Source organism: Scardinius erythrophthalmus, assembly GCF_964197995.2.
Source record: "Scardinius erythrophthalmus genome assembly, chromosome: 24".
NCBI lineage: Eukaryota > Metazoa > Chordata > Actinopteri > Cypriniformes > Leuciscidae > Scardinius > Scardinius erythrophthalmus.
The window spans coordinates 23,394,956-23,402,477 of NC_138244.1; positions in this window are offsets into that span (position 1 = coordinate 23,394,956).

A 7,522-nucleotide genomic window follows, 5' to 3' on the forward strand; every position below is an offset into this window, starting at 1 on the left:
ACCCCTAATCCTAACCCCTCCCCCACAACTAATCCTAAACCTACCAATACTAGGGGGGTAATAATTCGGCGGGGGTCAAAATTCGGCACGACACCGGCCATCGGGAGCAGCCGGGAAAAGTGAAATCCCGGTGGCCTGGGTATGATTTGGCACATTGCCCTTGTTTGTATTTACCTATTCATTCTTACTTTATTTTATTAATATATAGCTATATCCTTGTTGTTGTTCATTTTACATGGTACAGCCTTGGCAGCCACAACCACGAGATCCCAGACAGTTCATTTTCAGTGCAGCAGAACGGGGGTGGCTCGCGAGCAGCAGCGCTTAAGATCCTTCACGGGAATCTAGAATAACGATAAAAATGATAGCCTACTAAGCAAAAATATAGAAAAAAATAAGCATATTTTCCCCCCCAATTTTTTTAAAGGGTTTTAGCTCTCGTTTGTAGGCTAATACAATATTTAATGTCTATAGTACTGATTCAATATCGAATGGCGAATTTAATGTGCTCGAATAAATAAATAAAAAACAAGCTGGGCAATGTGCCAAACGTAGCAAGGTATTTCTGTTTATTTACTGAAAATAAATAAATATTATTGCTCTTGATTTGCAGCATAGTTAGCTATAGCCTAGTATCACCTCATATCCCAGCGAACTGCTTCTATTAGTGGAGCGGCTAAGTGATATAATCGTTCAGTTTATGATACAAGCGTGAAAATTGGCATGAGCAGTCTCCATGGGTCACTTGACAAGAAAATTGTCCGAGCCACTTAAAATTTCAAGATGGCGGCCATTTTTCAAGATGGCCGACACCTTAGTGGAGCAGTTAAGTGATATAGTGGTTTATTTGGTGATACAAGCATGAAAATTGGCATGAGCAGTCTCTGATGGTCACTAGACAATAAGCCACCCACAGCTACTTGAAATTTCAAGATGGCGGCCATTTTTCAAGATGGCTGACACCTTAGTGGAGCAATTAGGCTTAAGAAATCATTTAGTTGGTGATACAAGCATGAAAATTGCCATGAGCTGTTTCAAAGGGTCATTTGACAAGAAACCGCCCACAGCCACTTGAAATTTCAAGATGGCAGCAATTTTTCAGGATTACTGCCGCCCGCCATGTGGATCTTTAAAAGATACATTTTCTCATAGAAATGTATTGGGTTCATCAAAAGACTCTGTCAAGAGAGGTAGTTTGACTGTGTTTTGTCTGACTCCTCACTCATGACCTGTCCAGTTTGGTAAAGCCTGTCAGGAGTTGCCTCCCACCGGCATAGCTCTCAGGGTTCATTGAGGTACACAAGCTCCCTTACCATGACAAGGTAACAGTCACAAGGGAAGTTTTTTTATTTTTTATTTAAACTAACAGTTATTAAACATGTCAAATTAATACTGAGAGGTGGGGAAACAAAAATAAGATTAATAAATTAGCAAAGTTGTGGTGCTGAACGGACAGTGTACCAAACAAAAAACAAATAAAAAATTGAGCATTGACTAATACTGAACGTCAATAAGAACAGATCCAGAGGCAACAGCGACTCTGGCTGACACAGCCATGGAACCATGACAAACAGAAAGTATCTCAAACAATACTAAGGAACTAAACTGAAAATGTCACAGTGATAGTCTGGTGACAAAATAAAACATGATGCGCCGATGTGGCGAGGGGAGCTTTTGAGGCTCTGCTCTTGCTTGATGGCATTGAGATGGTCTCGCTCTCTATTGTACAGTCCAACGAGACAGGCAGGGTGGTATTTAAATTCCTGTGCAACAACATCACCAACAATAAGCTTTGCAAGGAGCTTCATGTCGCTTAGTTCCCTTACGAGAACGTTCTCTCGTACTGCGTTGCAAACGCTGTGGGAAAACTCCTTTTCTCGAGAATATTGAAGCCTTTATTTTAAAACACATTGCTGCAGCACATGCGAGAGTTAGAAGCTCGCGTGAGCGTGCTGATTGGCTTGTGCAAAGCCAGAGTCAAGTGCGCGAAACCGCACGTGACAGAAGAGTATAAATATACAGAGAATCCGCCATTTGACAGATTTTATCTCCTTCAGCTTTCGACTCACCTCGTCGCTGATTCTCTCCAGAGTGAAGCCGCTCGTCGTCGAACAGCCTTCCAGCGGAACTGCTTCGCATCTCGGCGTCTGCCAGCTGAGCGTTTCCCTGTGGCATCCGACGAGTATCCTTTTTCTAACTCAAAAAGAGCATTCTAAGAGAGCAAATCGCTGTTTTCACAGTGCGCGGCGTTGTTGCAAATGCCGCTCACCGTGTGTGATTCATGCGGGGTCTCCCTGCACGCCTCTGACACACACTCCCGGTGTGTTGCCTGCCTCGGTCCTGAGCACGCCGAGGCAGCGCTCACTAAAGGCGGCTGCCTTCACTGCGACGGAATGCCTGTTGCCACGCTCCGTGCCAGATCTTCCGCCGCCTCGCTGAGTGTTCCCGCCCACCTTCCATCTTCGGCGCCCCGTGAGCCCCGTAGGAAGAAGCGGCGCGACCAGAGGCCTCCAGAACGCGCTCATCTCGACGAATGCACGCCGGGTCTCTCCCCGCACGCTTCGCCCGCGCCTTCATCTCCAGTCCTGTTCTCCCAGAGCGACCAACGCCCCTCTTCTGAAGCGGCAGGTCTCGTCTCTTTCGGTTTATCAGCAGAAGAAGCCGCCGGTCAAGCCGCCTCTGCACTCCACGCCATGGCGACCCTGCAGGTGTTTCAAGCTAAGCTCCTCCGCACTATGGACGAGTCTGGCCCGGACCCAGACACCTTCAAAGACCTCAGGAGTGCTACAGATTTGGCGCTGAGGGCCACGAAGACCACTGCTCAAGCACTGGGCCGCAACATGTCTAGCCTGGTTGTCTTAGAGCGCCACCTGTGGCTTAACTTAACGGAGATCAGGGATGCTGACAAAACCGCCTTCCTCGACTCCCCAGTCTCTTCATCCGGTCTCTTCGGCCCTTCTGTCAATGGCTTCGCTGATCGCTTCACGGCTCAGAAAGCTTCAAGTGCTATGAGGCACTTCCTGCCCAAGCGCTCTAGCTCGGTCCAATGGCGCCCCAAGAGCACGCCGCGACCGGAAAAGCCCGCGTCTCAGGTTCCCCAGCCCCTCCCAGCGGCTGAAACCACCCGACGCCTGAAGCCTGCAAAACGATTCCCGTTTCCCAAGCGCCAGGGCCCTCGACCGAAGCTCACGCTCGACCACGAGCCCAAGAAGCCGTCCTAACCGGCAGGAAAAGGGGTCTATATCCCGCCGCGGCCGGACCAGCCCCGAAGATCGCTCGAGTGCTACTCACAGCTCCCTCTTCAGTTCAGGCGGCTGGAGCAGTTGTGTATGCAGAAAATGGGCCCGTCACATGTTACGCACCCCTGCACCCAAACGCTGTTTTAACAGCGACCCACACAGAGCACAAAACGAGCAAAATTTCTCCCCTGACCTCATATCAGTTCGAGCCCCCGTCTCTGGGCGTTCCAGATATGATGAGGCCTCTGGCTCTTCGGGCTCTAGCCTGGCAGGCTATCCCAGGAGTTTCAGAATGGGTGATAAACATCATAAAGCACGGCTACTCGCTTCAGTTTGCACGCAGACCCCCGCGCTTTCGCGCTGTGGTTCAAACCTCGGTCAGCAGCACACTGTGTCATGTCCTCCGCACCGAAGTGTTAAGTCTGCTAGCAAAAGGGGCTATCGAGAAGGTTCCTCCTTCTCTAAGCGAGTCAGGCTTTTACAGTCGTTACTTTCTCGTTCCGAAGAAAGACGGCGGCCTGAGGCCCATTTTAGATTTCAGACATCTGAACAAGGCTCTCATGTCACGGCCGTTCAGGATGCTCACGACCAGACATATACTGGTGCAAATTCGCCCAGGCGACTGGTTTTTCTCAGTAGATCTGAAAGACGCTTACTTTCACATTCAAGTGAATCCCCACCACAGGCCATTCTTGAGATTCGCTTTCGAGGGGCAGACATACCAGTACACGGTTCTACCGTTTGGACTGGCACTGGCACCTTGTACATTCACGAAGTGCATGGATGCAGCTCTCTCCCCCCTGAGACAGCGGGGAATGCGCATTCTAAACTACCTCGACGACTGGCTCATTCTGACTCAGTCAGAGGCGGAGTCACATACTCACAAAGCCTGGCTCCTCAGCCATCTAGAATGTCTAGGGCTCAAGGTGAATTTTTCGAAGAGTATTCTGTCACCCAGCCAACGTATCATGTTCCTGGGGACAGTATTCGACTCCGTTCTTATGAGAGCGTGGCCCTCCCCGGCCCTTGCTCTATCGATTCAGCGGCTCGCCGCATCGTTCACAGAGGGCTCTCATGCACCCCTCAGAACGTTTCAGAGGATCCTTGGCCTTATGGCCTCAGCATCATCAGTACTCCAACTAGGCCTACTGCGCATGCGTCCTCTTCAGCTATGGCTAGCACCTCAGGTGCTACCCCACGCCTGGCACTCAGGCCGATTGATTATCAAGGTGGATCAGCGCTGTGTTCAAGCCCTGGCCCCTTGGACGAACACCAGCTGGTTTCAGCAGGGCGTGAGTATGGGGGTGGTCTCCAAGAGGAGGGTGATTTCAACAGACGCTTCCAACTCAGGTTGGGGAGCCCTGTACGAGGGCAGGCCTGCCTCCGGCCTCTGGTCGAGCTCGGAGAGACGCCTACAAATCAACTGCCTCGAAATGAGGGCAGTTTTTCTGGCCCTGAAAACCTTCCTCCCATACCTGGCTGGACACCACGTTTTGGTCCGGACGGACAACATGTCAGTGGTATCTTACATAAATCGCCAGGGCGGCCTCAGGTCCCGCATCCTGCTTGCCATAGCCACCCAGCTACTGTTATGGGCTCACACCAATCTGCGCTCGCTCAGGGCAGCTCACGTGCCGGGCACGTTGAACAGGGGAGCAGACATGCTCTCTCGGGGCAAGGTTCCCCCAGAGGAATGGTCTCTCCACCCGCAGACGGTTCTCCTACTTTGGGAGGTCTTCGGGAAGGCAGAAGTAGATCTCTTCGCCTCAGAAGGCAATTGTCACTGCCCAATCTTCTTTTCAAAGAACAAGGATGCGTTGGCCCACGACTGGCCCAACCTCCCCCTCTATGCTTTTCCTCCGGTCTCGATGCTCCCTCAGGTCATCGAACGGATCAGAGACACGAAATGCGCAGTGCTCCTGATAGCTCCCCTCTGGCGAACACAATCTTGGTTCCCGGAGCTGATACGGCTGTCTGTGACAGACCCTTGGCCAATCCCAGTGAGGCGCGACCTCCTGGCTCAGGCCAACAGGACCATCTGGCATCCCCGTCCCGATTTGTGGGCCCTACACGCTTGGCCACTCAACGGGTACCCCAGGACCTCCCAGAGGGCGTCCTGAATACGATCAAGGAGGCTAGAGCTCCGTCTACCAGACGCCTCTACCACCATAAATGGTCAGTGTTTTCCAGCTGGTGTTTAGCTCGAAACCTCGACCCACACACTTGTGAAGTACCAAGAGTGTTATCCTTTCTCCAAGAGATGCTGGATGCGGGTCGTTCCCCCTCCACTCTCAAGGTATATGTAGCAGCCATTGCTGCACAGCATGTATTGGAAGCCGGAGCCTCCTTAGGAAAATGCGACCTTATAGTTCGCTTCCTTAAGGGCGCCAGAAGGCTTAACCCGCCTCGGCCGCCATCTGTCCCAGCCTGGGACCTTTCTTTGGTTCTACGGGCTCTTAAGGGACCTCCCTTTGAACCACTTCAGTCAGCCGACCTAAAACCTCTCTCCCTGAAAACCGCCCTGCTTTTGGCACTGGCGTCAGTCAAGAGAGTAAGTGACTTACAGGCGCTCTCTACTAGCGCTTCCTGTCTGGAATTCGGTCCCAATGACTCTAAGGTCATCCTTAGGCCAAGACATGGATATATTCCTAAGGTGCTCTCAACTCCGTTCAGAGCCCAGGTTATTTCTCTGTCAGCTCTTCCCGCTTCAGAAGAGTTCAGTGATGCTCTCACACTGTGCCCTGTCAGAGCTTTGAGAATTTATTTAGAGCGTTCAGCCTCTTTCAGACAGTCTGAACAGCTTTTTGTTTGTTTCGGGGGCCGAACCAAAGGTCTTCCCGTCACGAAGCTCACGCTGTCTAGATGAATAGTGGATGCCATTGCTCTGGCCTACACCTCACTGGGCCTTACATGTCCCATAGGTGTTAGAGCTCACTCCACGAGAGGCGTCGCCTCCTCGTGGGCCTGGTCGAGTGGTGTTCCTATCGAGGATATTTGTGCGGCGGCCGGATGGTCCGTCCCGTCCACATTTGTGAGATGTTAGAACCTAGAAGTTCCTGCTCTGCAGGCACGAGTTCTCTCTATCTAAGCTCTGGCTCTGCGGACCCAGGCTAGTTTTGACATTCCTTCTGGCACATTCGTGCGATGACCGGCTAGTCCGTTTCGTCCACATCTGTGAAACATTACAACCCAGAAGTCCCTGCTCCGCAGGTACGAATTCTCTCTATCTAGGCCCTGGCTCTATGGACCCAGACTAGTTACGGAAATACCTATGTAGGTATTTATGCGGCGGCCGGCTGGTCCGTTCCGTCCGCATCTTTAAACCTCTATAACTTATGGTACCTGCCTTGCAGGCATGAGTTGTCTCTATCTAACGCTGGCTCTGTGGACCCAGACTAGTTTTTGACTCAGACACTGGTTGTCATCTTGAGTTGTGGGACTCTTAAGACTGGCCCTTGGCCCAGCTTTTATCTGTTTGGATATCTAAGGGCCCGAAGATTCGGTCTCTTTATCCTAGGCTATTCTGTACTTCCTGGATCTCTCGGTGAGTCAGATTGGCCAAAGACGACAAGCACGGCGTTTTAAATAGTGTTCCCACAGCGTTTGCAACGCAGTACGAGAGAACGTTCTCGTAAGGGAACGTACTTGGTTACTTTCGTAACCTCGGTTCCCTTAGAGATAAGGGAACAAGTACTGTGTTGCCTTGCCGTGCTATTGTCTCTTATGGCAGGTGTCTTTTCGCTTCAGTCGATTTAAACCTGTCAAATGGCGGATTCTCTGTATATTTATACTCTTCTGTCACGTGCGGTTTCGCGCGCTTGACTCTGGCAGAGTGCCAAGCGCCCTGATTGGTCCGCGCTCCTCTGCTGATCCGCCATTGGTTCGTGCAGTTGCTTTGCACAAGCCAATCAGCACGCTCACGCGAGCTTCTAGCTCTCGCATGTGCTGCAGCAATGCGTTTTAAAATAAAGGCTTCAATATTCTCGAGAAAAGGAGTTTTCCCACAGCGTTTGCAACGCAGTACTCGTTCCCTTATCTCTAAGGGAACCGAGGTTACGTAAGTAACCAAGTACGATTCCTGGCACATTCATTGACTCTTTCATTAAGTTTCATCGTCATTGCTTCTCGTAAGGGGGACATTGCTGTAGCGTTTGCGACTCGGGGTTAATTTGAATTAGCTCAAGAATATAGGGAATTTTGGAAATATTAATAATTATGACTCATGGTCATAATTCATAAGTCGCATGTACATTTATTTTATCAATTATAGAGATTAACTGGTT